Source organism: Hyperolius riggenbachi, chromosome 3 (genome assembly GCF_040937935.1).
Source record: "Hyperolius riggenbachi isolate aHypRig1 chromosome 3, aHypRig1.pri, whole genome shotgun sequence".
Lineage (NCBI taxonomy): Eukaryota > Metazoa > Chordata > Amphibia > Anura > Hyperoliidae > Hyperolius > Hyperolius riggenbachi.
Genome location: NC_090648.1, coordinates 454008831 through 454033372, shown reverse-complemented (window position 1 = coordinate 454033372; position 24542 = coordinate 454008831). Strand labels below are relative to the sequence as shown.

Genomic DNA, 24542 nt, shown 5'->3' with positions numbered 1-24542 from the left:
GAGTCATCTCTCTCTCTGTCAGGTTGTATGTGGGCCAGCCTGTCACTGCTATTGTGTGTTGTCTCTAATGAGGTCTGCGTTAGCTGTCCGTTGTCGCTGTGTGCCTGTACTTCCTCTTTCCCAGTGAGATCAACTGGTGGCCGTGTGTCAGCACTGTCATCAAGAGCTTCTGCAGCAGCTCTATATTTCACATGCCGAGACACGGCCTTATCAGTCCGCCTACGAGAAGACCTAGACATAAGTGCTGTCCAAGCCTGATGTGCTCCCATATCCAGCACATCAGTGTCTTCAGTCTCCTCATCTTCTAGCTGTGGTGACCCTCCTGTGCCTGATTGTTTTACTGTCATGATGGTGACGTCTTCGGATCGGCGAATCGCCTCCATCATCCACCTACTCCATGCTTCTCGCTCGTTTGGGCGAGTCATCCTTACCCTATGGACATCCCACAAATTTTCCCACATCTTTGGTTTAAAAGTTCCCTTTCTGGCATATTTCTGGTTAGTCCATCGCTCCCAGTCCTCCAAGTATCGGGAGACCCACGGTCCATACTTGCTACACATCTCTTCTCGCGGCGTCAAATGCTGCGGCTCACCGCGATTTGACGCTCGCTTCTGAGCAATTGAATTCCCCATAATATGGACTATGTGTTCCCCTTGAATTCCAAGCAATTCTCACACCAGAGATGGCCAATCTCTGGTTTCGCCTGGGAGCAACTTGAGCAACAGGTTCTCTCCCTGTTGCTACCGTGTGAACCACTAAGCACACTGGAGTCAGCCAATCCCGTCACCCCTCTGTTGATTTTCACAAGGGTCAGCAAGGTTTTACTGATGTTATTCAGCACTATTGTGCTCACTCCAGCACATAGTAGAGGGAGTCACAATAGTCACACTGTCTCACGTGGTCTGGCAACATTGTGCTCACTCCAGCACACAGTAGAGGGAGTCACAATAGTCACACTGTCTCACGTGGTCTGGCAAACAGCAAGGTTTTATGTTTGTTATTCAGCAATATTGTGCTCACTCCAGCACACAGTAGAGGGAGTCACAATAATCACACTGTCTCACGTGGTCTGGCAATATTGTGCTCACTCCAGCACATAGTAGAGGGAGTCACAATAATTACACTGTCTCACGTGGTCTGGCAAACAGCAAGGTTTTATGTTTGTTATTCAGCAATATTGTGCTCACTCCAGCACACAGTAGAGGGAGTCACAATAATCACACTGTCTCACGTGGTCTGGCAATATTGTGCTCACTCCAGCACACAGTAGAGGGAGTCACAATAATTACACTGTCTCACGTGGTCTGGCAAACAGCAAGGTTTTATGTTTGTTATTCAGCAATATTGTGCTCACTCCAGCACACAGTAGAGGGAGTCACAATAATCACACTGTCTCACGTGGTCTGGCAATATTGTGCTCACTCCAGCACACAGTAGAGGGAGTCACAATAATTACACTGTCTCACGTGGTCTGGCAAACAGCAAGGTTTTATGTTTGTTATTCAGCAATATTGTGCTCACTCCAGCACACAGTAGAGGGAGTCACAATAATCACACTGTCTCACGTGGTCTGGCAATATTGTGCTCACTCCAGCACACAGTAGAGGGAGTCACAATAATTACACTGTCTCACGTGGTCTGGCAAACAGCAAGGTTTTATGTTTGTTATTCAGCAATATTGTGCTCACTCCAGCACACAGTAGAGGGAGTCACAATAATCACACTGTCTCACGTGGTCTGGCAATATTGTGCTCACTCCAGCACACAGTAGAGGGAGTCACAATAATTACACTGTCTCACGTGGTCTGGCAAACAGTTATGTTTGTCCTTGCTGCCCAACTGGTCACCCGATCCTTTACTGTTGCCCAGTAGGCATTGGTCTGGTGAACATTGCCAACCCTGTGAAATCCAAACTGCAATAATTGTGCGGGTGACAAACACTTAGATCTGGCTGAGTGGACCCTTCACTGGCTTGGTCTGATAGAGGGTCCCCTCCCGATGGACTAACCTCGACACCACCATCTACAATCTCTATTGAATGGCAACTGACCGAGTCTAACTGATTGGGCTTTTCTCTGAAGTGGCACTGAGTTTGCTCTCCTGATGCCCTGATACCAAAACCGAACCTCAATGCTCTCTCTGACTCAGCCCTGGTTCCGTATACTTCAACCAAATCAGGACAACACAACTCCCTCCAGCGACAACAACACCAGGCAACCACCAGAAACACCACAGCGCAGGCTGCAACAGCAAACCCATAAGTCCACACACCACAGCCTTGTTCAGAATAGGGCGTATATTCTATGGTCATTTAGTCAAAGGAAGAAACCTGCCAGTGGCATCACCAGTTTAGCCAGTAATTTATGCAGAGTAATTTATGTAGAGTTCATATTTACAGATTTTCGGGTTTTTGAGTTATTTGAGCCCGTCTAACCCTTAGATAGCGCTCAACACTTTCCTGCACCTGTGGGATAGGGCGGTGGCAGGGAGCAATTATTGGCAGACTCTCAAACTCGTCAGATTCCGCTGAGCTTTCTGAGTCCTGTGCCTGTTCCCCTGGTATCTGAGGATTGGATAGGTTCCAGGGTGCATTCAGCACTGGCCGAAATTTAATGCCTAATTCGCTGCACTCCCAGGGTGCTGAATACAAAGGAAATGTATAGCTGACTGGTGGCTGCAGCGAGCCAGGTGGCTTGTAAGATTCTATCACAACTGGCTTACGTTTATCTAGAAAGGTGTTTGGGATACCACAGGTTATTCTTCCTCTGACCAAATAACCAACAATACTAGATATTTTTCGTAACGGTGTTAGGCACTCAGGACATGTGTAAAATTTCTTATACAGTGTTGTACAAGCCGGACACAAAGCTGGTAAATTCACTCTCCTCCTCTCCATTCATCATCCCAGCGCACCGCAGTGACTAGCTGGCTAAATGCCTTCCACCGCGATGTATCACTGATATTTTATGCTATTAAGGTGACCAATGGAAAGGAGAAAACAACCCACCAACATAGACTGGTGAACACAATGATCAGCACTAAGTGTAAGCACCTATATCTTGACCAACAAAATACTTTCACTATATGCAACAGAAACTTGATAAGAACAACACAGTTTGACCTTATTTTCAGATTACACTCTGCCGAGAACACCTCGTGTCCCTATATGTTAATTTACTAACATTACTGATAGTCAGCGTTACCAATTAAGAATCCTATTTTACTCTAAAGTTCTGTTAGGGATGTCCGAAGTGTCTCAACAGTATGTATCCTGAGGCGATGCTTAGAACACAAATAATGGCATGAGTCATTCACACATTTACATCAGAAACTGCAGCACAGTAATATATCACTTATGCTTATTCTCTATATTTTTCAAGCAGCAAGCTAGTTAACAAAAAGACATGGTATGCACACAAAAAAAAAATTATAAAACATACCAGAACATACCACATTCTAGGACTAGGAAGAAGCCGTCAGAAGGAGATCCATATCAGATATCGGCCGAGCAGAGGATGAATTCGCACGCAGCACAGGGGTGCAATATCAGATTTAAGGTAATAAAGCTCACCTTTTACAGCGCTGTGAAGATCCAATACTTGGACCCCTGAGCTGATGCTAGTCCGGTCTCCGCTCTCCCAAAATCAAAAGGATCCCTTCAGAGATGTGCCACAAAGTCAATTTATAGTTCTATTGTGCCCGTCATTCTCCACCAAAACTGTCAAAGCGATATACTGACAGTAATGACTCAAGGCACACCTCTTAAAAGGACGGCTAGTTTATTTTCATCAAGAAGCTTGTTGATGAGGCATGTGTAGGAGACAAATGCTACAATTTCACTAGTTACAATGACTTTTATCAGTTACAGTTATGCAAAAATATACATGCCTCTGGGCAGTTCAGGATGTCCATCAGTGTTACAAAAACCAATCACAGTTCAATAATCAGTGCAGACATGAAGCAGTTAACATTTAATTCTTAGAACTCTCCACCCATATTATAATGAGTTTCACCACCCACTGTTCTCTTACTCAACCTTCTGTTTAAGGTCACAAGGGGAAGTGGTCCAGTCTGGACAACACATCACTTGTCTAAATCTGTCCTTGGGGCCTCTTTTCCACTAAAAGTCAAGGAAGCTAGGACATTGCAAAATAACGGTAAATCTACTATTAGGACATGCTCAAGAACAGCCAGTGTCCCTGAACACGTACGCATTTTGTGGCCTTCTTCTAACTGAAATGATTTATACATCACCAAATGGAGCTATATGAACAAAATGTCCGTTATATAAACTAGACGGGTATCACAGCTTTGTCAACTCTCATCCGGAAACAAAGGAACATAACATGCTCTCCCTAAAGGACATTTTCACCTGAACTTAAGTATTCGTTTACCTCTTCCCTTTTTATTTTTATACTGCCCTACTATTGTCTCTATAATTGTTGATTTTAATGATTTTCTGTATACAGTGGGTTGCAAAAGTATTCGGCCCCCTTAAAGTTTTCCACATTTTGTCACATTACTGCCACAAACATGCATCAATTTTATTGGAATTCCACGTGAAAGATCAATACAAAGTGGTGTACATGTGAGAAGTGGATCGAAAATCATACATCATTCTAAACATTTTTATAAATAAATAACTGCAAAGTGGGGTGTGCGTAATTATTCGGCCTGCCACTATATATTAGTTATTTATATTGTATTTATAATAAAAGACTCTAAAGTTATTTATTTGTTCAGCTACACCTACTATTCAGCCACACAGAACGAATAGCAGCTTCTTGAAGATTCGCTACTGAGAAGTGTTGTTATTAGCTGGAATAGAGTGTGTTTTTAACCCTTTATCTGCAGGTCTTAGAGTCAGCCAGAGTGGGCTTCTCTGTCCCATTTAAACAGAGACGGTGGCAACCTAGTATTTTGTGTTTTATGGTTCACACGCCTCCTTCTAGTCTGTCTGCTGCTAAAATTCCAGTGGTTTCAGCTCATTGATTGCATCCATGAAATTGGCTGGTCTGTGTGCTGAAACCGATTGGAAGGCATTGTGCCGTCCAGCCACTAGGGGAGACAGTAGCTGATACCACCTTTCCCATGAGAAATCTTTACCGTTTCTCAAACTGATCATCAGGGGGCTCTGTATGGCTGATTTTGTGGTGAAACCCCTCCCACAAGGTGATGTCAGCGCCTCGCAGCTCTGAGGTCCTGACATCACACTGTGGGAGCCTTGTTGCATTGTGGGAAATAACAGCTGTTTCCAACTGCCAAAAAAGCAAGCAGCATCTCCTTCTAGTGACATCACTGGCCAGCAGTAAAAATGTCACCATGTGATAAATGTCAGAATGTAAATCAAGGAGAGGAAAGATTTTACAATCAGCAAACACTGACTAAATCATTTATACATAATTATTGTAAAAATTAAGCACTTTTTTATTACATTATTTTCACTGGAGTTCCTCTTTAAAGAGACACTGAAGCGAAAAAAAAATGATATAATGAATTGGTTGTGTACTATGAATAATTACTAGAAGATTAGCAGCAAAGAAAATATTCTCATACTTTTATTTTCAGGTATATCATGTTTTTTCTAACATTGCATTATTCTATAATATGTACAGATTACACAACACTCAGCATTCAAAATGATTCTTTCAGAGCAGTCTGTGAAGTAATGACATCTCCTCTGGCAGAGGAAAAGTAAATAGTCCAGGAACAGTTGAGATAATAAAAGTCAGATAACAGCCCTCTCCAAGACTAACTTAAGGTACCCATACACTCGTCAGATTAGCAGCAGATAGATCATCAGATGGAATTCTTATCTATCTGATGTGTAAAATGAACATTTTTTACTAGAATAGAATTCCAATAGATTTCAGTTTGAAATCTATTGAAAAACGATCTGATGGCATTTTTTTGCCATCAGATTTCCATTAGGGCCAATGCAAAATGAAAAGCAATCTCAACAGATCGACCTAGATTTTCCACCCTGCCAGTTCGATGGAAATCCATCGAAATCGATCGAAATCGGCCGTCGATCGGTCGATTGGGCAACCGATTTGCAATCGATCAGTCGATCGATCGATTTGGATCGATCGATCGGCCAGAAAATCGGCTGAGTGTATGGGCCCCTTTAGTTGGAGAGCTTAATGGCTTGTTTGCATAGAGATAACTGGAGTTTCTCAACTCTTCCTGTACTGGAAACAATTACTGATGTATCTGATCTTAATGTTTTATTTCTTAGCTGTACTACACATACAAATCATAATATCATATATTTTTTTTCGCTTCAGTGTCTCTTTAAGCTATTGTCCTGTAAAAATCATCATGTCAAGTCTGAAGCCAGGATGTTAAATCAATCCTACAGACACAAACGCTCTCTTAAGGTACCCATACATTAGTACAATTTCTGGTCGATATACAGCAGATTCAATCATTGACATACAGTAGATTTGATACAGTGCCCTCTGCTGTTTGAATTTCAGCTGCCACAGGACGGGACAGGAAGTGAAGAGGACATGGAGGATGCTGGAAGAAGTGACAGTATGGATCCTGGGGACTTGCACCGGCGGACAGGTGATATTATTGCTTCTGGCCAGGGGAGCCGGAATGGGGGGAGGCCCAGGGGCGGCGAGGCAGGTGGCAGCGACAACTCCACAGGATTTGAATCAATATCATGCTGAAATTGATTCAAAATCTGTGTGCAGTGTATGGGCAGCCAATAGACTTCTCTGTGATCAGATTCGGTCAGAGAGGGATCTATCTGTTGGTTGATCTGGTGGCTATCGACCAGTGTACGGCTACCTTTAGTTTTGTGCAGCCCCTAATCGTTGAGCTTGACTTTAATTGGGCAAAAGCTTCTTGGTCAATTGATAGGAAATGCATTACTTTGAAAGTACCTAGTCCATATCCCTTCAGCAACTGTTTATTTAGTAAGTGCATAACTTAAGGTCGGTGAGGTAAATCTACAGGTCAGTATTCTTCAAGGTGAATATAATAGGTCAGGTCAGGAATAAATGGTCTTCCTATAGGAGGGTACTTCTGAAATCTTTCTATGACTGTGGTAACTAGGCAGGTTAGGATTAGGAAGATATGGTCTTCCTATAGGAGGGTAACTCTACAGGTCAGTACTCTGTAGTCTACCTGTAGTAGGTTAGCTATTCAGGCTAGAACTTTGTGGTCTTCCTATGGTAGGGTTAGGGTAACTCTGCAGGACAAGACTCTGTGGTCTTCCTATTCGAGGGTAGCTATGTAGGTTAGGACTCTGTGGTCTTCCTATAGGAGGTTCACACTATATGTCTGGACTCTGTGGTTTTCATATAGGAGGGTAGTTCTGCAGGTTAGAACTCTGTAACATTCCTATAGGAGGGTAACTATGCAGATCAGGAATATATGGTATTCCTATAGGAGGCTAAGCGGGTCAGAAATATAGGGTCTTTCTACAGGAGTGTATAGAAGTTTAACTTTGCCTGTCAGAAATATATGGTCTGCCTATGGGAGGGTAACTCTGTAGGACAGGATTCAGTGGTCTTCATATAGGAGAGTAATGCTACAGGTTTGGACTGTGTGGTCTTCCTGTAGGAGGGTAAGTTTGCAGGTTAGGACTCTGTGGTCTTCCTATCGGAGGGTTACTATGAAGGATAGGACGCTGTGGTGTTCCTATAGGAGGGTAACTCACTTTGCAGGTTAGGACTCTGGTGTCTACCTATCAGGGGTGCTCATCCAATATTCGGGTATCCGAACTACCCAGATAATCCAAACTTTATACCCCAATCCAATTTTTGGATTGGATTCCGGATAGCTGTGGAAATCCCAATAGCACTATCCTAGGTAATTCGGATTTGTATTTGAAATCCAAAATCTTGGTCGGATTTTTCATTCTTGTATCCGAGCAGTAGGTTTTGAGGGCAAAATTCAGTTCGGTGGGAGAGAGAGAGAGAGAGAGAGAGAGAGAGAAATTTTTTACTTTCCCAAACGATTTGGAAACATTTTAAAGGCAACTTCCGGTTTTCTATCCGGATATCCGAATACGACCGGATATTGGGTTCGGATATCCGATTCTGCTCGGATACCCAAAAGTTCAGATTCGGATATCCGATTCGGATCCGGATATCTGGGTATCGGATCCGAATCAATTCGGATTTTAAAAAGGGATATCCGAGCATCCCTGCTACCTATAGGAGGGTAACTGTATGTGTGGACTCTGTGGCCTTCCTATAGGAGGGTAACTCTGCAGGTCCAGACTCTGTGGTCTTCTTATAGGAGGGTAACTCTGCAGGTCTGGAATATATGGTCTTCCTATAGAATGGTAACTCTGCATGTCAGTGCTCTGTGGTCTTCCTTTTGGAGGGTGTGACAACGTGTCAGCAAGCGCACAAATATCTGATTATGTGGTGATCTGCAGTATCACCACCAATGCAGATATACACGAACAAGTAATCAGTACTTTAATAAGAGTGTGATCTCAGGTGATTAGTGCACAGTATACAGGAGTACTCCTATGTGATAGTCCCCTGACTGTAGGGACTATCACTAACAGATTGGTCGTACAGGCAAAGTCGGCAACGGATCGGTCAGAAACAGTACCGAATCGTTAGGCTAATCGTAGTCAGAGATAGCTGAGGCCGGCAACGGATCGGGCAGTAAAGGTACAAAATCAGCAGGCAAAGGCAGAGTCGAGGTCGGGCCGAGGTCGGCAACAAGACAGATGAGCAGAGTACAGAATCGAGAGGCAGTCAAAAGTTCAGGCAAGGTTCATACACAATAATACACAATGAAGTTATAATTACAGCTATCAAACAGATCCTAAGCTAAGTGTGAATTCCCGGCTCCTGCCGGTTCTAACACACTTGGGAACTGACTAAGGTCTGAGAGCTCACACAAAGTATTTGCAACAGCAGACAAGGAAGAAGTGACAGCCAGCTCCTTAAAGGATACCACAACTGAAATGTGACATAATGAGATAGGCATGTGTATGTACAGTGCCTAGCACACAGATAACTATGCTGTGTTCCTTTTTTTTCTCTGCCTGAAAGAGTTAAATATCAGGTATGTAAGTGGCTGACTCAGTCCTGACTCAGACAGGAAGTGACTACAGTGTGACCCTCACTGATAAGAAATTCCAACTATAAAACACTTTCCTAGCAGAAAATGGCTTCTGAGAGCAAGAAAGAGGTAAAAAAGGGGAATTTCTTATCAGTGAGGGTCACACTGTAGTCACTTCCTGTCTGAGTCAGGCACTCTTTCAGGCAGAGAAAGGAAATAAGGAACACAGCATAGTTATCTGTGTGCTAGGCACTGTACATACACATGTCTATCTCATTATGTCACATTTCAGTTGTGGTATCCTTTAAGTGCTGGGGATCGCTCTGCAGCGCCACCCAGCAGCCCAGCCAATCAGGAAGCCAGCTGGAGTAAGCTGACCGGCGAGTCAGCTGACTCCCCTTCTGCTGGCATAAAGGTTCTGCCGCTGGGCGCGCACACGCGTAGCCCTTACCTTATGTGCGGCTGAAGGATCTGGCCGTAGTGTGCTGTGTGACTGTGCAGCGGCCCGCGTGGACCGCCGCCAGCTGAGATGCGGAAGCGGCGGACATGCCGCTCTCCGCCGCGGTGGTATCCCTGCCGCATGTTATAGTGCCCCCCCTTGAGGAGTGGACTCCGGACACTTCTTACAAGGTTTCTCAGGATGTGCCTCATAAAAGCTCCGTCTCAACTCCTCAGCATGAAGGCGATGTGCCGGAACCCACGATCTTTCCTCCGGTCCATACCCCATCCAATGGACATGGTACTGCGCCGAATTCCGCACCCACCGAGAATCCAAAATCTGCTCAATCTCAAATTCAGGGAGGAATCAACATGCACAGCAGGTTTTAACAAAGACACATGAAATGACTTTACGCCTCTCATACTGGCTGGTAAATCCACTCTATAAGTCACATTATTGATTTTTTTGAACTACCGGATATGGACCTATAAATTTGGGTCCCAACTTGGCCGAGGGTTTCCTCAAGCCAATATGTCGAGTAGAAACCCAGACCCTGTCACCTGGTTCGAACTGCCATTCTACAGAGCGTTTCTTGTCCGCTTGCCTTTTCCGAACCCCAAAAGTCTTCTGTAAATTGGCCTTTACCAACCCCCAAACTCTTTTCAAACACGCCTGCCAATCCTCCAGAACAAGGAAGGGAGAAGTCACCAGTGGCAAGGGAGAAAACTTAGGCGATCTACCATTGACTATCTGAAAAGGAGTGTATCCGGAAGATGCGTTTTTAAGGTTATTATGCGCAAATTCAGCGAATGGGAGGAATTTTGCCCATTCATGTTGTGAATCTGATACATAACACCTAAGGAATTGTTCCAGGGACTGATTGATCCTCTCAGTCTACCCATTAGTCTGCGGATGGTATCTGAAGAAAATGACAGACCCATCCCAAGATGCTGGCAAAATGCTCGCCAGAATTTGACACAAATTGGACCCCTCTGTCCGACACCACATTTTCCGGGATACCATGCAGGCGAAAGATGTGCAGAATGAACAGATCGGCCAATTCTTGAGCAGATGGGAACCCTTTCAATGGGATGAAATGGGCCATTTTACTGAAACGGTCAGTTACAACCCAAATGACTGTCATCCCTTGGGACTGAGGAAGTTCCCCAATAAAGTCCATGGATATATGAGTCCATGGTTCCTCGGGTACAGGGAGTGACTGTAATGTCCCGGCAGGTGCCTGTCGCGACGGCTTGCTTTTAGCGCAGACAGTGCATGCTCTTACAAATTTCCTACAATCTTGTCTCATAGAGGGCCACCAGACACATCTTGACAGCAAATCTTGTGTCCTGGCCACACCTCCTGGGTGGCCTGCGTTTTTGTGGCTATGAAACAACTGTAAGATTTGAAGCCGCAAATGCAAAGGCACAAATAAAGAGCCTTCAGGTTTACCATCAGGGGAATCTTGCTGGAAAGACTCTAAAAGGTTCATGACATTTTCCTGAGTCTCGGTGGCGGCTAGCACAACATTTTCTGGCAAAATGTTTTCGGGTTCAGAGGACTGAACAGATTCAACTGTGCGTCAGCTTTGATATTCTTGTTCCCTGGCTTGTATGTGATTACAAATCGGAACCTGGAGAAAAATAAGGACCACCGGGCCTGTCTAGGGTTAAGCCTTTTGGCCCCCTCAATGTACTCCAGGTTCTTATGGTCAGTATACACGGTAATAACATGTTCAGCCCCCGCCAGCCAGTGCCGCCACTCTTCAAAAGCCAACTTAATGGTCAACAACTCTCTGTTCCCAATATCGTAATTCTTTTCTGCCGGAGAGAATTTGCGAGAAAAGAAAGCGCAAGGATGTAAACGGTCCTGATACCCTGAATGTTGGGACAACACTGCTCCTACTCCTATTTCGGACGCGTCCACTTTCACAATGAATGGACAACTGAGATCCACGTGACGCAAAATAGGAGCGGAGCAGAACAGTTTTTTCAACAGAGAAAAAGCATTTAAAGCCTCCTTAGACCAGTTGCAGGTGTCTGCCCCTTTTTTAGTGAGATCAGTGAGAGGGGACACCACTGAGCAGAATCCTTTCATACATTTTCTATAGTAATTGGCAAAACCAAGAAATTTCTGGAGTGCCTTCAACCCTACAGGCTGAGGCCATTCCAGCACTGCGGAGACCTTTTCTGGGTCCATGATCAGCCCAGAGGTGGAAATGATGTACCCAAGAAAGGGTACCTCTGTCACCTCAAAAATAAATTTCTCGAGTTTGGCATAGAGGCTGTTCTGACGGAGCTTCTGTAACACAAACCTGACATGGTCACGGTGCTCTGACAGATTTTTAGAGTAAATCAATATATCATCAAGATACACTAGAACAAATCGACCCAGAATTTCTCTAAAAATCCCGTTAACCAATTCTTGGAACACCGCAGGTACATTGCACAACCCGAAGGTCATCACAAGGTATTCGGAATGCCCGTCGGGCGTGTTGAATGCCGTCTTCCACTCATCCCCCTCACGGATGTGAACAAGATTATATGCCCCCCGTAAATCCAGTTTGGAAAAAATACTGGCATTAATGATCTGTGAAAACAGGTCATCAATCAATGGAAGTGGGTAACGGTTTTTTACAGTGATCTTATTTAACCCCCTGTAGTCTATACACAGGCGTAACCCACCATCCTTTTTTTGTACAAAAAAGAATCCCGCCCCTGCAGGGGACTTGGAAGGTCGGATAAATCCTTTGGCTAGATTCTCTTTAATGTAATCTTTCATAGCAATTTTTCAGGACCTGTCAGGTTATAGAGGTAATTGTAGTAGGGGTGGATGAACACCCTGTAGAAAAAGTCACAGGAGACAAAAAACGGGAGCCCAGTAGTGCAATATGTCAATGACCACAATAAAAGACAATAAATTAAAAGCACTTCTCACAAAGGGAGGTTGCTTGGGGCAACCAACCACAGGAAGCAGGTGGAGACAATAAACCCGACTCCACTCGGGGTGGTCCTAGCCAGAACCGGAAGGATGGTCGCTCTCTTAGTGGAAAAAAGGGGACAGAGTCCACTGTGGGGACTCCACTGGTGGTCTGCCACCTCCCCTCGGACAGGATGTGTTCGGGGGTATACTTAGCACGTAAAAGGGAAAGAGGCGCCCTGATGTAATAAAAGCATCTAAAATCAGCTTAAAATCGAAAAGTGATATGAGGTAGCTTACCTCAATGACGAAACCTCTGTAGTTAATACAAGGGATTTTTATTAGCACAGGCAACGCATTTCGTGGGTCTCAGCCCGCTTCATCAGGCCAGTAAAAGTGCCAAATAGAAAAGATCATCTAGCATAGGGAGCCTCCCTATGCTAGATGATCTTTTCTATTTGGCACTTTTACTGGCCTGATGAAGCGGGCTGAGACCCACGAAACGCGTTGCCTGTGCTAATAAAAATCCCTTGTATTAACTACAGAGGTTTCGTCATTGAGGTAAGCTACCTCATATCACTTTTCGATTTTAAGCTGATTTTAGATGCTTTTATTACATCAGGGCGCCTCTTTCCCTTTTACGTGCTAAGGTTATAGAGGTGACCTCTAGGGGCATGGTTCCAGGTCTTAACTCAATTGGACAATCAAAACTCCGATGTGGAGGAAGTTTATCCGCAGATTTGGGGCAAAAGACGTCAGAGAAATCTGCAAACTGAGGTGGCACACCCTCTACATAAATCTTGGTGGCACAGATCGCAACTCTCTCGAGACAATGATGATGACAGTAAGGAGACCAGCTTAACAATTGGCCTGAGCTCCAGTCTATCTGAGGAGAGTGCTTGCATAGCCAAGGCATACCGAGAATTACAGTAGAGGTGGCCATTTTCAAAACGTAAAATTGTATTTCCTCCTTATGTAACATCCCCACTGTGCAAGCAAGAACGGGAGTCTGCTAGAGAGGATGCCTGTCCTGCAAAGGGGAATCATCCACTGCCGTGACAACAATCTGTCTATCCAGGGGTATGATAGGGATCCCCCATCTTTGAACAAAGCCTGAATCAATAAAATTGGCTGCTGAGCCAGAGTCTATAAATGCTTGGGTAGCAAAGCTCTGCTTCCCCCAAGTTATAGAACATGGCAACACTAATCTTGTATCAGATAGAGGTATAACTGGCTCACCTAGGGTAGTACCTCTAACTACACCTAGGCGGAGGAGTTTTCCGCCTTTTTAGCACAGTTTTGCACCAGATGCCCCTTCTCAGCGCAATACAAGCACAGCCCCTCTTTCCTTCTCCTGGTCTTCTCTACCTCAGACAATTTAGACTGACCGATCTGCACCGGTTCGTCTTGGGGAACATGAGAAGGGGTAGAGATGGAGAAGGTTCTAGTCGAGACCCGGGATCTACTCTGTTTCTGGTAGCGGATTCGACGATCAATTTTTACTGTCAGAGAGATCGCTACATCCACTGTTTTAGGCTCCGGGTGGCTCAATATTATATCTTACACAGAATCAGACAGCCCTGTCAAAAAACAATCCAACAGTGCAAATTGTCCCCATCTAGCTGAGACTGCCCACCTCCTAAATTTTGCGGCATAGGTCTCCACCGAGTTATGACCTTGCCAGAGAGTCTTTAGCTTCCTTTCTGCAGTGACCGCGACATCCGGGTCATCATAAATTATGGCCATGGTCTTAAAAAACTCCTGTACCGAGGATAGTGCTTCATGGCCCTCTGGCAGTCTGTAACCCCAGGTTTGCGAGTCCCCAGATAGCAGGGTCTTAATGAACATCACCCTCTGCATCTCTGAACCTGATGATACAGGTCGCATGTCGAGGTATGATAAGCAGCGATTTTTAAAGTTGCTAAAATCAGACTTGTGACCTGAGAATTTTTCCGGGAGAGGCATTCTAGGTTCGACCACAGGAGGGGATTGCCCTGGTAATGTTGGGGCCTGGAGTAAACGTACCGCTTCAGACAATTGATTAATTTGAGTCTGTTGCGTATTGACCGTGGTAGTCAAAGCATTCACGGCTGCGGTTAAGGCCTCGACTTGTGTACACAGAGCATCCATAGACATCTTGGTCTGCTGTTATGTGACAACGTGTCAGCAAGCGCACAAATATCTGATTATGTGGTGATCTGCAGTATCACCACCAATGCAGATATAGAACAAGTAATCAGTACTTTAATAAGAGTGTGAGCTCAGGTAATTAGTGCACAGTATACAGGAGTACTCCTATGTGATAGCCCCCTGACTGTATTGACTATCACTAACAGATCGGTCGTACAGGCAAAGTTGGCAACGGATCGGTCAGAAGCAGTACCGAATCGTTAGGCTAATCGTAGTCAAAGATAGCTGAGGTCGGCAACGGGTCGGGCAGTAAAGGTACAAAATCAGAAGGCAAAGGCAGAGTCGAGGTTGGGCCGAGGTCGGCAATAAGACAGATGAGCAGAGTACAGAATCGAGAGGCAGAAGATTGGTCAAAAGTTCAGGCAAGGTTCATACACAATAATACACAATGAAGTTATAATTACAGCTATCAAACAGATCCCAAGCCAAGTGTGAATTCCCGGCTCCTGCCGGTTCTAACACACTTGGGAACTGACTAAGGTCTGAGAGCTCACACAAAGTATTCGCAACAGCAGACAAGGAAGAAGTGACAGCCAGCTCCTTAAATGCTGGGAATCGCTCTGCAGCGCCGCCCAGCAGCCCAGCCAATCAGGAAGCCAGCTAGAGTCAGCTGACCGGCGAGTCAGCTGACTACCCTTCTGCTGGCATAAAGGTCCTGCCGCTGGGCGCGCGCGTGCGTAACCCTTACCCTATGTGCGGCTGAAGGACCTGGCCGTAGTGTGCTGTGTAACTGTGCGGCGGGGACCGCCGCCAGCTGAGATGCGGAAGCGGCGGACATGCCACTCTCAGCCGCGGCGGTATCCCCGCCGCATGTTACAGAGGGTAACTCTTTAGGCTAGCACTCTGTGGTCTTCTTCTTATAGTAGCGTAACTCTGCAGGTCAGGACTCCATGGTCTTCCTATAGTAGAATAACACTGCAGGACAGTACGTTGTGGTCTAAGTCTACTTTGTGGACTTTGTGAAAGTGGGAGCCAAGTGAAAGTGGGAGCCTTCATTTTTGGTCCATGAAGCTGTCCCTAACATTAAGAGCCCTAAAATGTGACATGTATCTCCAGATGCAATAAAGTTAATTGTTCCATTTCTTCATAGGTGTGACAGAATACCCGGTAAGATCTGGTGTCAGTACAATAAATCCCCAATTTCTGTCTGTTGTTGTTGGCCATGAGGAGGGTTTGGAAAGGGATGGAACGTCCGCTCAGAGCCTCAGACAGCCTGGCTGCAGAAAAATAAACAAGAATTACACAAATTGCTGTGCCTTGTCTCCTGTCACCTTCCTGGGGCTACGCGCTGACACACTTACTGATGTGTGATACTCTTGGCGAGGAGCTGGAATAGAAAGGGCAAGAGATTTATTCATTTTTATTTTCTATTGTTCGAACATTGTCGGTTGAAGGAGCTTTTGGCAAGAGGTTTCGGAACTCTCACTAAATCATAATCCTGGGGCTGTTTTCAAATTAATTTCTACCTTGTGACATATACCAGTGTAATTGCTTAATGTGAGGTTATTAAAAATTACCTTTTATCTCTCCATTTTCCTTTACAGCTAGTTATGAAAGTCTGAACTGTCAGAAAATACCAGGAAACAAAATAGTTTTTTTTTCTGGCTATGAAGTTTTTTTTTCATGCTGTCCCACCTCATTTGTTTAGTCGACTCTTTGGGCTCGATTCACAAAGCCGTGCTAACTGTTTAGCACGGGCGTGTTAAACAATTAGCATGTAAAGTACCGTTTGCGCAATCTTGGACTTTTGCGCACGCAAATTGCCGCGGTTCGCAGCAATTTGCCTGCGCAAAAGTCCGCGAACGGTACTTCACGTGCTAACTGTTTAGCACGCCCGTGCTAAACAGTTAGCACGGCTTTGTGAATCAAGCCCTTTGTAACCATACAGTATGTACTTTTGCATGCCAGATGTGTTAGCCAATCACTGCTTCTTGCAGCTGTTGCATAAGCAAGTTCAAAGCTTCAATGTAATAAATATCAGTAGGACAGCTGCAGCGAATGGTACTGCTGCCACATCTGCCTCTACCTCCCTGCCCAGCCACACTCCCGTACCTCGGGCATCTAGCACGCCGAGGACAGGTCTTTCTGTTGCCCATCATGTCGCCCTAGTGCGTGCGCGCGGTCAGCGGGGCGACCTTTATGCTGCGAGGAGGCGCATCACCTGACCCATGGGTTGTGTCTCGTCATAGGACGCGACCGCCGCTCTGGATTGGCTGGGCTCTGGGGGGCGTGCCTCTGGGTCTCCACGGCTTCTTAAGCAGCTGATCTTCACTCTTGTCTGCTGTTGCGAATACTATGTGTTAGCGCTCAGACCTAGTCAGGCTCCTGCTGAGATAGATGTATATGCAGTGTTTGCAATATACATCTATTTATAGTTAGTTCATTGATTGTATTCTGTGTTTTCTCCTGTGTATGACTCTGGCTCGTTTCTGACTACCCTTCTGCATTACGCTTCTGTACTTTAGCCCATCTGATCTTGTTGCCGACCTCTGCCTGTTTAACCTTCTTGCCTTTGCCTGTCGATTTTGTACTTTATCTGCCCGTCTGTTACCGACTCTATTTGTCTGACCACTCTACTCTCACCAGGGAGCCCTTGTCTCTGGTGAGGGGCTCTTTACTGTTAGTACTCACCAGCTCCTCTGGTGAGGTGTAGTTAAACCTATCAGTACTTACTGTTGCACCAAGCACTATACTCAGTTATTTAGTATATCTTCTGTGCTGGCTATACTTGCATTATTGGTGATTCTGCAGATCACCACATAATCAGGTATAGTGTCGGGTTATTGGTGATACCGCAGATCACCTAATAACCAGACATCTGTATTGCTGACGCCTATCGTTACAGAACAGCAGACCAATATGTCTATGGACGCTCTGTGCGGACAGGTTGAGGCCTTGACCCCAGCAGTGAACAATTTAACCGAAACGGTCAATAACCAACAGGCACAGATCAACCAGCTGTCTGAGGCCGTTCGGGCCCTCCAGACTGCAGGCGCACCAGGACAGCCCCCCTTGTTCTTTTAGACAGGCAAATTTTTGTTACAGCAGTTGACGACTCACCATTACAGGGCAGACAGGCCCTTTCACAAATGCCCAGTCTCCTGTGTCACGTGGGGGTTTTACACAAAGAAAGATTACAGTTTTTTGTGCTAAAAATGGCCACTTACACCATGATACTTGGAATGCCGTGGCTACAAAAACACTCTCCCCAGATAGATTGGAGCTCCGGCCAGTTGTTAAGCCCAGTCCCCATTCTGTCATCAACATTGCTTGGAGAGAGTTGCGATTTGTGCCACCCAGGTTCAGTTGGAAGGCTTGCCTTCTCAACATGCGGAATTCGCTGACGTGTTTTGTCCCAAGTCGGCAGACAAACTTCCTCCGCACAGGAGTTTTGATTGTCCCATTGAATTAAGACCAGGTTGTATGCCCCCTAGAGGTCATTTGTATAACCTTTCCGGTCCTGAAAAACTCGCTATGCAGGATTACATTAAAGAAAACCTAGCCAAGGGTTTCATCCATCCTTCCAAGTCTCCGGCCGGAGCAGGATTCTTTTTTGTCCAGAAAAAGGACGGTGGGCTTCGGCCATGTATCGATTATCGAGAATTGAACAAAATTACCATAAAAAATTGTTACCCACTCCCTTTAATTGACGATTTGTTCTCCCAGGTTACTGATGCATGTATATTCTCTAAACTTGATCTAAGAGGGGCATACTACCTGGTACGCATAAGGGAGGGTGACGAGTGGAACACGGCGTTTAACACACCCGACGGGCACTACGAGTACCTTGTTATGCCCTTTGGGTTGTGTAACGCTTCCGCCGTCTTCCAGGAGTTGGTCAATGAGATCTTCAGAGAGGTCCTGGGGCGGTTCGTCCTGGTATACCTGGACGATATACTGATTTTCTCACCTAACTTGGCAAAGCACAGGGAGCATGTAAAGTTTGTCTTAAAAAAACTTAGCCAAAACTTGTTATATGCTAAACTTGTAAAATGTCTTTTTGAAGTGTCGGAAGTCCCCTTTCTAGTCCCATTTCTACTTCCGACCTCTCCATGGATCCCAAAAAGGTTTCGGCAGTTCTGGAATGGCCACAGCCCATAGGGCTAAAGGCACTCCAGAGATTTCTGGGCCTTGCCAAATATTATAGAAAATGTATCAAGGAGTTCTCTTCTGTGGTATCGCCTCTCACTGATCTCACCAAGAAGGGGGTGGACACTTACAATTGGTCACCTGAAGCACATGCTGCTTTTTCGTCATTAAAGAAATAGTTTTGCTCCGCCCCTATTTTGCGACATGTGGACGTCACCTGTCCCTTTATAGTGGAAGTGGATGCCTCAGAGATCGGGGTTGGGGCTGTACTATCCCAACACTCCGGTTTCAAGGGCAGATTGCATCCGTGTGCATTTTTTTCACGTAAATTCTCTCCTGCCGAGAAAAATTACGACATTGGAAACAGAGAATTGTTGGCCATCAAACGTGCGTTTGAGGAATGGCGACATTGGCTCGAGGGAGTGGAACATGTTGTTACGGTCTACACGGACCATAAAAACTTGGAATATATTGAGGGGGCCAAGAGGCTCAGTCCCCGACAAGCTCGCTGGTCTTTATTCTTCTCGAGATTCAGATTTATCATTACCTACAAACCAGGGAATAAAAACATTTGTTTTGAGACTGAGACAGTACAGCCACCAACCCCCGGAAATATCCTGCCCGAGAAAGTCGTTGTGGCAGCCACTGAAACTTGGGAGGATTGGTCACGTACATTAGACCCCTACCAACAAGATGTCCCCGAGGGTAAACCTGATGGGGTTCTGTTTGTACCTCTACACTTCCGGTTGCAGATTTTGCAGTTATTCCATGCACATAAAATTTCAGGGCATCCTGGGGTCGCGAGAACCCAGGATCTACTTTCTAGATGTGTTTGGTGGCCATCTCTTGCCCTGGATTGTAGGGAATTTGTGAGGGATTGTTCAGTCTGTGCCAGAAATAAACCATCCAGGCGGGCTCCTGCGGGTACTCTCCAATCATTACCAGTACCCGAGGAACCATGGACCCACTTGTCCATGGACTTTGTGCGCGAACTCCCCAGCTCAGAGGGGAAGACGGTCATTTGGGTGGAAGTCGACAGGTTCAGCAAGATGGCTCATTTTATCCCTCTGAACGGACTCCCCTCTGCTCAGGAACTGGCAGATCTCTTTATTCAACACATTTTCCGTTTACATGGTATTCTGGAGAATGTGGTGTCAGATAGGGGAGTCCAGTTTGTATCCAAATTCTGGAAAGCCTTTTGTCATCATTTGGGGATGAACCTGTAATTTTCATCCGGCTACCATCCACAGACCAATGGGCAAACAGAAAGGGTTAATCAGGCTCTGGAGCAATTCCTTAGGTGCTATGTAGCGGACGCTCAATTGGAATGGGCAAAGTTTCTGCCTTTTGCGGAATTCGCACACAACAACTTGAAAAGCACTTCATCTGGCTTTTCTCCTTTTCAGGAGGTCTCAGGGAGATCTCCCAAATTTTCCCCGTTGCCAGTAGTGTCTTCTCCTTTCCCTACTCTGGAGGATTGACAGGGATCATTAAAGAAAATCTGGTCTATGGTCAAAAATAACCTGGAAAAAGCCTTCCAGTCTCAGAAAAAACAAGCAGATAAGAAACGGTCAGTGGAATGGAAGTTTGTGCAAGGGGACATGGTCTGGGTTTCGACTCGGCATCTGACACTGAAACAACCCTCGGCAAAATTAGGCCCCAGATTTATTGGCCCATACCCCGTTTCCAAAAAGATCAATGATGTGACGTATCTGATTGCACTGCCATCTAGTATGAGAGGTGTGAAGTCTTTTCATGTGTCTTTATTAAAGCCGGCTGTGCATGTGGATTCCTCCCCCCCCCCCCCCTGTGGTGATTGATGGAGAACCTGAGTACGAGATTGAGCAGATTTTGGATTCTCGGCGGGTACGCAACTCGATTCAGTACCTAGTTCATTGGAAGGGATATGGGCCGGAGGAGAGATCTTGGGTACCAGGTCATCGGATGCATGCTGAGGAGTTGAGACAAAAGTTTCATGAGTCACATCCTGAGAAGCCACGCAGGTCCGGAGTCCACGCCTCAAGGGGGGGGGGGGGTAGTGTAATAAATATCACTAGGGCAGCTGTGGCGAACGTTACTGCCGCTGCATCTGCCTCTACCTCCCTGCCCAGCCACACTCCCGTACCTCGGGTGTCTAGCACGGGTCTTTCTGTTGCCCATCATGTCGCCCTAGCACGTGCGCACGCTCAGCAGGGCGACCTTTATACGGCAAGGAGGCGCATCACCTGACCCACAGGTCGCGTCTCGTCATAGGACGCGACCGCCGCTCTGGATTGGCTGGGCTCCGGGGGGCGTGCCGCTGAGTCACCACGGCTTCTTAAGCAGCTGATCTTCACTCGCAACTTGTCTGCTGTTGCGAATACTACGTGTTAGCGCTCAGACCTAGTCAGGTTCCTGCTGAGATAGATGTATATGCAGTGTTTGCAATATACATCTATTTATAGTTAGTTCATTGATTGTATTCTGTTTTTTCTCCTGTGTATGACTCTGGCTCGTTTCTGACTACCCTTCTGCATTACGCTTTTGTACTTTAGCCCATCTGATCTTGTTGCCGACCTCTGCCTGTTTAACCTTCTTGCCTTTGCCTGTCGATTTTGTACTTTATCTGCCCGTCTGTTACCGACTCTATTTGTCTGACCACTCTACTCTCACCAGGGGGCCCTTATCTCTGGTGAGGGGCTCTGTACTGTTAGTACCCACCAGCTCCTCTGGTGAGGTGTAGTTAAACCTATCAGTACTTACTGTTGCACCAAGCACTATACTCAGTTATTTAGTATATCTTCTGTGCTGGCTATACTTGCATTATTGGTGATTCTGCAGATCACCACATAATCAGGTATAGTGTCTGGGTTATTGGTGATACCGCAGATCACCTAATAACCAGACATCTGTATTGCTGACGCCTATCGTTACAGAACAGCAGACCAATATGTCTATGGACGCTCTGTGCGGACAGGTTGAGGCCTTGACCCCAGCAGTGAACAATTTAACCGAAACGGTCAATAACCAACAGGCACAGATCAACCAGCTGTCTGAGGCCGTTCGGGCCCTCCAGACTGCAGGCGCACCAGGACAGCCCCCCTTGTTCTTTTAGACAGGCAAATTTTTGTTACAGCAGTTGACGACTCACCATTACAGGGCAGACAGGCCCTTTCACAAATGCCCAGTCTCCTGTGTCACGTGGGGGTTTTACACAAAGAAAGATTACAGTGTTTTGTGCTAAAAATGGCCACTTACACCATGATACTTGATATATTGTTATATTTAAATATGCTGTCTATCCATCTTAGTCTCTGCCGTCTTCTTCTTTTGTCCTTAAATTTTCCATGCAACAAGGATTTCTCCAAAGAATCCAGACTTCTCATTATGTGAACAAAGTATTTGAGCTTTAATAGTAGTATCAGCCCTTCTAGTGAACACTCTGGCCTTTTTTCTTTAAAGTGTACCTGAGGTGTTATGTGACATGATGAAATAAATATGTGTATGTACAGTATAAAATCTATTAATAATTAGGCTGTTTTACTTGTTTTGTTCTGCTCTGCTGCCTGAAAGAGTTAATTTCTAGTCATGGAAGTGACAGCTTATGTCTTTATCTGGAGCTTGTAGGGAATATAGTAATCATCGCTGATAAGCAATTTACAGCCATACAAGTTTTCCTGGCAGAATACAACTTCTGAGGCAGGGCCGGATCTACCATAGGAAAAAAATAGGCAATTGCCCCAGGGCCCCAGAGCCTGTAGGGGCCCACAAGGTGTCCCTCCCCATCTTAACTGTTGCTCCCCAGGGACTCTGCGGAGTCTTTGGCGGAGTAGAGTCTCATCTGTGCTGGTGGGCAGGTGAGACACTACACTGACATAGACACTGCAGAGGTTCTAGGGAACACATTAAGTTGGGAGGTGATTGGGGGAGGGTCAGCAGCCAGCTCACGGGCCCAGGAGGGAAATTTGGCTGCAACAAAGGGCCTCTAATGACACTTTTTGGTCGGGGGGGGTGTGTCTGTTGGGGGGCCCCCAGGATAATTTTGCCCTAGGGCCCAATTGTTACTTGAACCGGCCCTGTTCTGAGGGCAGGGAAAGATAAAATACATGAACTATTGACCTTTTTCTAATTCAGGGACATTGAATAGGCTGCCACTGCTTAGAGACAGTATAACATTTAACCTACTTTTTAAATATATAAATATAAAAGAAAACCCTGGGATACTTTAAAAAGTCATTTTCAGGAGTAGGGGATAAATATAATTGTTTATCTCTTCAGTTTGTTTTCACCTCGTATTCACATTAAGTATTGACTGGTTTGATTTTCCAGCAATACAGAGAACTCTCAGTAGCTTTCTCCACACCCACAATTCAAAATACTAAAGGATAGAGATGTCACTTTACCAACGTAGATCAGGATAGTTAAAACTATGGTCTTCCCAGTAGTAACATATGACTGTGAAAGGTGGACTATAAAAAAGGTGATGCGTATAAAAACATTGATGCTTTTGTATTGTGGAAGAGGAGAAAGCTACTGGGAGTTCTCAAGTACCTACTGTGCATTAAAGATCCAGTAACTCTGCTGTTTCTGCATGAGTAGTTCCCACTTTTCCTGCACAGGTATAGTAATTGACAAAATCTGACGCAACCATTGGGCATTTCCTCATCAGCAGCCCTGTTGTATGGCATTGGCTAGATTAGTTTCTGTGCCTAAAGCCACGATAAGAAATCTCAAATTCCATTGGCAAACATTGCGATGTGTAGATCTAAATTAGCCGGGAGAGTTCTTTGCATACTCAGTTCTCTAAGACTGTAACTGCGCTTACACAGAATGCTCCCAGCCACAGGAACGTGATCGATGGGTCTAGCGCCCAGGATCATGCATGTGCAGTGGAGTGTGACTGGGCTGGATTGAGGACTCCACTGAGGGAGATCATAGGGGATCAGGAGGATGGCGATCGAGTAGGTGGACTCGGAGGGGGGGGGGGGGGGGTTGGAAGCTCCAGGTAAGTATAAATCTATACACTTAGTTTAGTGTCAAGAGGATGTATTACAGCATTACAGAGTGCCACGCTAAGAGCTGGACATATTGGTAACTTATTGTTTTTTTTTTTCTTTGGTGAATCTTGTAAGGGCCAAGAATACCTAGGTAAGAAGTAGGGAGAGACTGGGAGCCCAATGGTGCAGTATCGTTAGGTATAGGGAGGATAAACTCATATAAATATATACTCACAAAGGTGGGTTGCAGTTCCTGCAACCACCGTATAGGCCTGCAGGGAATTAACGTCCCTGCTCGGTACTCCAGGTCCTGCTGGATACTGGATGGTCGCTCTCCTGCAGTACAATAGACTTTACAGAAAAACTGCAAAGCTATTACCTCCAAAGGAGGTCAGACTGGTAGTGGGTAGGATGGAGGCGCCCAATGTGCATCCTATTTTAGTATTTTTAAATACAAATAAAAAATTATATGATAAAAAGAGAGGTAATTGCTTACCTATCCAGAAGATATAGACACCAGTTCAACCGGAAAAAAGTTTTTATTCAAAAAGCAATCTGGCAACGCATTTCACGGGTCATGGCCCGCTTCCTCAGGTCAATACAAATACCTTGATAGCATAGGGGATAGAGTGTAGGCACCTCTAATGTTACTTACACTCTATCCCCTATGCTATCAAGGCATTTTGTATTGACCTGAGGAAGGGGACCATGACCCGTGAAACGCGTTGTCAGATTGCTTTTTTAATAAAAACTTTTTTCCAGTTGAACTGTTGCCCATAGCTTCTGGGGAGGTAAGCAATCACCTCTCTTTTTATTATATAATTTTGTATTTGTATTTAAAAATACTAAAATAGGACGCACATTGGGTGCCTCCATCCTACTCACTACCA

The 24542-nt window shown here is 45.4% G+C and overlaps 1 long non-coding RNA gene across 4 annotated transcripts in view; it reads left to right on the top strand.

Moving 5' to 3' along the window:
- The window catches only part of LOC137561670 (uncharacterized), a 101273-nt gene extending 85219 nt beyond the window's left edge, over nt 1–16054 (top strand). For 3 of the 4 annotated variants that reach the window (XR_011030082.1, XR_011030081.1, XR_011030083.1), the window contains exons 2-3: nt 6480–6570; nt 15678–16054. This is a non-coding gene — a long non-coding RNA (uncharacterized lncRNA). Of the gene's footprint in view, nt 1–6310; nt 6381–6479; nt 6571–15677 lie in introns of those variants that run through there. The other variant, XR_011030080.1, reaches the window with a different exon arrangement.
- Nucleotides 16055–24542: the final 8488 nt, after the last annotated feature.